Source organism: Pinus tabuliformis, chromosome 7 (assembly GCF_031772625.1).
Source record: "Pinus tabuliformis cultivar Carrire ecotype Pingquan chromosome 7, CPIR1, whole genome shotgun sequence".
Taxonomy (NCBI): domain Eukaryota; kingdom Viridiplantae; phylum Streptophyta; class Pinopsida; order Pinales; family Pinaceae; genus Pinus; species Pinus tabuliformis.
The window spans coordinates 2,006,382,635-2,006,391,206 of NC_142293.1; positions in this window are offsets into that span (position 1 = coordinate 2,006,382,635).

Genomic DNA, 8,572 nt, shown 5'->3' on the forward strand with positions numbered 1-8,572 from the left:
TATGGCTTATGGTATCCTAGAGATACAAATCTCACACTTCATGGTTATACTAATGCAAATTTGGCCGGAAGCATGGATGACAGGAAGAGCATAAGTTGTGGTGCATTCTTTATGGGTTCCAGATTAGTATCTTGGTTCAGCAAGAAACAGAGTTCGATTGCCTTGTCTATAGCTGAAGCAGAATATGTTGCTGCTGCATCTTGCTGCACTCAACTCCTTTGGATGATGCAGACCTTGCAGGATTTTCAAATCACTTGTACACGACCCATATCCATCTTATGTGATAATACAAGTGCAATCAGCATTTCAAAGAACCCAGTCATGCATTCAAAAACCAAGCACATACCAATCAAGTATCACTTTCTCCGGGAACAAGTGCTTGAACAAAAGGTCAAGTTGGAGTATGTTCCTTCTAAGGAACAGGTTGCTGATATACTCACCAAACCATTGCCTAGGGAGACCTTTGAATACCTCAGGCAAAAGCTGGGGGTTGTTGATGCATCATCTTGTTGTTGAATCTCTTCTGATTGTTGGTTGTACGCAAGGTTCATCTGAAGTATATGCGTAGATGTGCTGGGTTACGGATTGGTCAAAGATCGAATGGCACAGGTTCAAGGGGAGCATATCATGCATTATTGGCATTATGGAGGAAGTACAGAAGGAGATCATGGATGCTAGTCTGAATATTTCTACAATACGTCTCTATCTCTTTCATGGTCATGGATTATGGTTCTTCTTTGCAGATCTGGTTTATAGTCAGGGGGAGCATGTTCTTAGGGGGAGCATAACCCTTTGCCCTTGATGTCAAAGGGGGAGATTGATTGGTTGTTGTTTCCATCACGTCCAAAGGGGGAGATTGTTGGCATTATGATACATATGTTGTACTTGATGGCAACCCACTCATCTCAGATGATAAATTATAGTGCAGAAAAGTTCACGCACTTATATGCAGAGAAAAGTTTATTTCATGTAGAGAAAAGTTCACGCACTTTTATGCAGAGAAAAGTTTATTTCATGTAGAGAAAAGTTCCCGCACTTTTATACAGAGAAAAGTTTATTTCATGTAGAGAAAAGTTCACGCACTTTTATGCAGAGAAAAGTTTATTTCATGTAGAGAAAAAGTTCACGCACTTTCATGCAAGGAAAAGTGCATATATGTTGGAGAACTTACCTTTGGTCCATGGTAGTTAGTCCTTGGTATTTGAACCTATGGTTTTGGACCATGGTACCTCGTCAGAAGTGTTGATCTCACACACTTTCATGCAAGGAAAAGTGTGTATATGTTGGAGAACTTACCTTTGGTCCATGGTAGTTAGTCCTTGGTATTTCATGCAAGGAAAAGCGCGTATATGTTGGAGAACTTACCTTTGGTCCATGGTAGTTAGTCCTTGGTATTTGAACCTATGGTTTTGGACCATGGTACCTCGTCAGAAGTGTTGATCTCACGCACTTTCATGGTTGGTTCATGGAATTAGTCCGATAGTTTTTGATCCTATGGTTTTGGCTCGTGGTATTGCATCCAAAAGTGTTGATCTCACACACTTTCATGGTTGGTTCATGGTATTAGTCCAACAGTTTTTTGATCCTATGGTTTTGGACCGTGGTATTGTGGAAGGCCTAAGACTATATAAGAAGAAGAAGATCATTTGTCAATGTATCATCGAATGAATTGAATATCTAATAAGTGCTAGATCTGAAATATTTGTGATTGGGTTATGGTGCAGATCTGGATCTGAATGAAGGAGGAACCTTAGCGCATAAAGAAGGATAAGTTCTATTGATGGGTCATAATCTTTATGCTTGAATAATAGTATCTTTTTATGATTTTGATCTGTTATATGAGGTGCATGCTTGATCTATAAATCTGACAATCTGGGTTAATTAGTGTCTCAATATTTGAAAGAAGGAATTATCCTTTATAGATCTGCACACAAGTTTCAGGTTGTTGAAGTAGCGTATATCTTTAAATTATGATCTAGCTGCCTCTGTCTATTGCTGCAGTATTTTGGGTTCAGAATTTGGTGTGTGGTTATTGTTACTGTGTTCTGGGTACAGTTGTCAGAGAAGGGTTTACTTGATTCAGTGCTAATTGGGAAAAGGAGATTGTTTGATGCAGATATACTTGATGATTGATTGATGTTCATGGATCCAGTCTGAAATTTTATGAAAAGTGGTCCTTGAAAGAAAAGAAGTAGGGGGTTGTAACTCCCTTCTAGGAGAGAGAGTTGTAGCTCTCTGCAGGTTGCAGCCTGCGTACTAGTAAAGGACTGCACCAGTACAAAATCATTGTAAAAGGAATTTCTAATTGAAAGAAGATAGAGACATATTGCAGCAGGTGGTTTTCACCCACATTGGGTTTCCACCTTATATCTAGTGTTCTTTGGTGTGACTATCTGTTCTTCTTGTTCATGCTTTTTATTTTATGGTACTGACATACAATAATTCAAAGTATAAATATATTAAAAAAGAATTAAATAATACTGATTCACCCCCCCCTCTCAGTATTATTTCCAACAGAAATCTACTGTATTTGTTTTCTTTTGTGTTTTTATTGTAGTTGAAAAAGATTGATATGGTACTTGAGCATATTTATCTCAATGTAAAACATCAATTCAAGCTTAATTATGACATAGCTAACACCATTAAATAGCTGAAAGATAATCTCTCGATGTTTAGGAAGATTCTTTGGGATTGTTTCTAGAGTCTAAGGTAGAGACAGATAAGCCAAATTTACTTGTTGGTTGGTTGTCAAGGTTTATAGATTCTCATTTCAAGGCAGTCAAAGATATATGTGAAAATAAAATCCCATATTTCTAGGAGTACAACCAACAAGTGTAAAATCAAAGCATAAAGTGAAGGATTCAATCTAGCTAGAACACCAACAGATAAAGGTTTAGTTGGTAGACATGTGCACATTTTAAGGAATAATATGAGTGAACATTTGAACTAAATCTACATTCAAAGACTCAAACAAGTAAAATAACTCGAGACACTTGGAAAGAGAGGGTAAGAATAAATTCCAAATTCACAGGGATTACTATGAGTATTTCTAGGGAATCAAAGGATAGGTAGTATATCATTTATTCAAAAAGGATCATTGGGAAGGAAATAGTTCCATTAGATCAATCTAGTAACCTCCAACAATTCGAGACTTGAATACCTATTTTATTTTTAGTATTATTTATTTTGATTTGTGAGATTTTCTTTCGAGAAAAATTAGCAAGGGAGTTTGAGATTATTTTTATTATTTAAGCAAGTATTTTGTCATTGGAGAGGGTTGGAAATTTTAAAGAACCCATGTGTATTGTGTATACCTTTGAGATAAATAAAATTTCTCGTGAACAATGTTACTGGTACAATTTGAAGAGATTCTTGTGTCATAAGTTTCTTGTCAGTTTTTCTAGTGTATTCTTTTTCTTCTACTCTGTAAATATGATTCATAAGTCTTTTGCATTTGGAAATAAGTGATTAAATTCAAATTCTATCTATAATCTTAGATTTACATTTTCCAAATTGCCCATATGTTTTTCAACTTAAATGTCACTCACAGAAATCACCTAGTTGCTATGTTTTTGGTGTTTACTCCCTACTATCTTCTATCATAACATGATGATGAGTTGTCTAAGAAACGTAAAGCTATCCTGCCTATATTAAACTTGTTTATAACCTGTAGCTAGCAATTTTATGTCAAAAGACTAGATGTCTAATGATTCCTATCCATCTTCCTTCCAAACAAAGTTCATATGCTACCAACTATATATCGAGAATGACCTAAATTTCCTATTGCTTAGTGATAGTGAGTGATAGAGTGTCAAGGAGAGATCACTTTCAATATTGAAGAGCCAACTTTCAATCTAAAGTGGTTAGAGGTTTCCTGAGTTTTTTCCCACTACATTCGTGGTTTTTCTAAGTGATAACATTTTGGCACCATTTGTCAGGGAGGTGAAAGCTTCAATCAAATATTCCAGAAGAACGAAAATGATAAAATTTGACTTCCAATGGTGAACAACGGTCAAACACAAAGAGGTTGTTCACCATTCACATGGCAAATCCATTTTCAAACACTCCAGAGTTCAGAACATTCATGGTAACTTCACTATCCAAAGGATTTAGAATTTAAAGCCTAGAAACATTTGCTTATTCAATCAATATGAGAGGGTATGTGAGAAATCATATTTCCATTGAAGGTTTTAAGAAATTTCGGGACAATTTTGATGATGATCATATTGATGAAGTTTTTTCAAGTTTTTTTTATCTATTTCTTCAAAATTCATGCAAATTTGCTTCCATAGATAAAAGTCATTTTCTTGGAAAATTTATTATAAAACTTGAGAAATATGTTGAGGTCTTAGAGGCTCAAAGACAATCCCACAATTTCCAAGATCAAAATCAATCTTCTGAAATATTTTTCGAGCCAAAACAAGAGGAGGTAGTGCTACACTCAATGGTCAAGATTAAGGAGTCTTTTATTTCTTGGAATGGGGTTGATGACCTACAACTGAAACCATATGTTGGAAAAGAGATCACATATGAATTGTCCAACCATGACAATCAAATTGTAGAATACCTTAAGGAATATAAATCAAAATATGACATTCCTACCTTTTATGATCTTATAACTATCTATATGGAAGGAATTTTCAACATTAATTTTCAGCTATGTTTCTACTGTGAGGATTAAATTTATTATCAATTGTTTTTCTATTATATTGTTCAATTTTGATTATGTTGAAACATGGTCAAGAATTATAATTGTCTGTTCAGCTACTTAATTGGCTACATTGGAAGTTTGAAATTACTTGATCCGATAGTTTTTTCAAAAGTTTAGAGTAGGTAGGTGTGATGAAGAAGCTCATCATTCTGAGCATCTTTTGAAAAAATTTTAGTTTGGTATTTAGTTCAATTTATACAGTTTCAGTTTGGGTTTAGTTCAAGAAAAGGTAATGGTTTTTGAAAGGTTGGGATCAACCCAATGGTTCAGGGATTGGAGCTACGAGCTCTTCGCTGCCTCACAGGGAGGACAACATCCCTATCAGAGCTTGTTTTAATCTCAATTTAGCTTTGAGGTATAATATTCAACAAACGATCCTCCCACTCTTACTCCTAAACTATCAATCGACTCTACAAACTCTGATTTGCTGGAAGCCACCACGACTAATGAGCCTCTCCCAATTTCTACCAAATTATCCAACCACCATTGGATTGAGAAAACTTCTTACTTATATTGATTTCACCTGTCCTCCAACTCCACTCCTCTATGTGGTTATCGTTTCATACATTTTCATATTGGAACTGAGAACTATTCAACATGAGGACCAAAAATAACATATTTTCAAAGCTCACAATAAAAAATAAATTTGAACCACAAACTATAATGAAAATTTCCATACAAATTGTCCATGCAAACTGCAAAAACAATCTGTAAATACTCCTACAATCAAACTCTAATCATCTCCTCTCTCAATATGAAAAATGTTGGCTAAAATATAATCTACTATATGTTGCAACACCTACAAATTGCTTCAGAAAATTGGCATCACACAACTGACATAACTTGCACACAATTCTCCAAGATGATACTCACTCAACACATAACTCATCTAACCAAATTATCATTGATCTATCTCCAATATATAGATGAAATGAGGTGCTCAACTCAATAATTAGACAAAACTACTAAGCCACACAACTTTGTTCATATGCTTTATTTGATCCAGATTCGGTTCATTGATTTCATCAAGCCACTAAATCCACTTACCTTTTAATATTTTCAACTTTGATTAGCTTCTATAGGCCTCACTAAATTTTCTGACCATATGTCGAAATTCTCTTATTAAGAATGTCACTATAATACCAAAATTAGTTGAGTTGAGCAAGGAATGCGAAGAAAAACTTGTGAAAAAGATTGGTCACCTGCACAACACTACACAAACTCAACTAGAGCTCCTCAATCACCCCCCCCCCCCCTAAAGACTTCCTGCTAGAGACTGTAAAGTTTTAGTCACTCCCATGACTCACCATCCATGCGACTAAGGTAGAGGATAAGGAAAACTCAAACCAATTCAAGTTAGATCACTACCAAAATTCAGGGAAACCTTCATCATCTTCTGAACACACCTCCAAGACTCCATGACAAGTCTAAAATTGATGATATAGGCCAAGAAAATTTGCAACAAGTTAATGACATGTAGTCCCTACTTGTCCAACCTCATCACGAAGATCAACACCTCCAACTCCTCAAGAAGCAATGACAACCTATCTAAACAAATCCACCACCTATTGAAACATTTCTAACTCTTGTAGAAGCATTTCCAAGACTTGCAGCAACAACATTAAGTCATCAACCTGCCTTCAACATTGGTAGAGGCACCTCCAACACATGCAACAACATATCTAATGCCTCTAACTCATGTAGAAGCATATGAAACATCTGTAGCACCACTCCAACCACCTACAACAGCAACATCATATGACAAGCCAATCATAACATGCCTTGTAGCCATCTTTTCTCGGCCTCCAAATCACCTCGACTAAATTATGTCATAATTATGTTGACATCAAATCCAACACTACCATGCCAACAAACTCCCCCTTCGGCATTAATGTTAACGTCCATCCAACATGTTGTCACTCACTGCATTGTGGGTTTCAATTCGTCAAGGTTGCCTAGGAGCAGTAAAGTTTGGAGCCACTTTCTTAAGCCACAAAAGATCTCAGAGCTTAATTAGACCCTCTCCATTTCCTAGTGCTCAGAAAAATATTTCCAATGGTATATAGAAGTCCAAAAAAGGACTCCTGGATCAAAAGTTAGGGTCTATTGAAGATTTCCTTTCGAAAGCTCAGAAAACCAAAAACATTGCTAAGTATGAGGGTGTCCCACAATCCCAAATCCTACAAATCGGTTGTCACATCAGTCCCGCAGCCACAAAAAATCCAAAACTTATGGGGGTTGATCATGCGATATAGTGTGAAATCGTTTGGGGAGGGATGAAAAGGTTTACCAAAGGAAATGAAGATCAAAACCAAGTCAGGGCCACCCCTTTCTCTCTCCTCCATGTGGAGGTATCCCGCATCCCGTCGATCTCGCAGTCCCACATCTAGGATACCCCATAGTTACCACAATCCCACAAGTTCCCACAATATCGAAGGTCCCGCAATCCCATAGTCTCACAAGGCTCAACATCTTTCATCTCAGTGATCCTGCAGTCCCGAAGATCAGTGGGTTCCAACCTTAAAAGACCATGTGGGGGCCGATTCTATAGTATAGTGTAAAAGTTTTGGTGGAGGGCCGAAAACCATTAACAGAGGAAGTGTTTTACAAAACAAATGTTCGGGCAACCCTTCCTCTCTCCTCCATGTGGCAGTATCCCACATCCTTCAATCCCTTATTATTAGAAATCACAAGAACAAAGGGACTACCTCCCCAATAACCTTGTGGGATTGCGATATTATGATTTAGTGAAAAATCACAGGGGAGGGCCGAAATTCATTAAAAAAGGAAATGCTTGCAAAAACAGGGTCAGGTAGGCCTTTTTCTCTCACATCCATAGTCCACGTGGTAGCCTCTAATTGGTCCTCAGAGTAGACATGGCAGTTGACGTCATCAGTGACATGGAAGTATGGATGATGACGTGGCAAATGAAACGTGTCACCCAGTTTCAGAATTTCAACAAGTGAAATGGGGCCATTTCTGGGTGCCATGTGTCGCCACTCATAGTGACATGTGCTAGTGATGATGTTAGATCGATGATTGCAACTATTAAGGAGAAAATATAAAGGCATGGTGCCTACAATTGCGATATGTGGGAATCCCTCCTAGATGCGATATGTTATAGTGGTTGTACCTCAGGAGGATTTCGCGTCTAGACTGTCATCCCATGCTATGGAAATCGGTAAAGGGTCTCCCTCTCCTGCAATGTGATTGTAAGGTCTTAGGTGATCTTGCAATCCCATATTATAAGTGAGCGCAAGTGTCTGGGGAAGACGCTTAAGGAAAAAGCACGGTGAAGCGTTGATATTCGGTATTTTGAGATACAAAGAAAAAAGCTCCCTGACACGAGTCTGAAGGCCTTAGCATCTGAGGTTTAAGCCCCTGGTTCTTACTCTAGATCATATGAGTAAAGCCACATGAGGGGCTATAACAAAAGGGGGGATAAGGGGGAAATCAAGAGTGCCCATTTTTCCTATTTTAGAGGAAAAAGGCACGCACCTAAGAGGCTCCACTGTTACACTGTAATATATATGACCTACCATTTCAAGGCACTGATAGTGTACGAAAAATGTTTGAAGGGCGTGATGGGTTGACAACTATGATTTTAAGAGGAAGTGGTGCATTCAAAGCATGGGATGGGTTGATCTAGCAGAAGTTGACTGTGACATGGGTTTGGGAGCCAGCACCGAATGAATTCAAGGAAGAAAAGGCAAAGGTTGGTGAAGCAATGCCGGAAGCCATACCTTAAGTAGAACAACTCCTTCAGAAGAGACGATCAGAGGATGGGAAAGGAGATCTTTGTATATTTTACATGTTATGTTGATTTATTTTTTGTATTGTAACGTGCCTCCTTTCAATGAG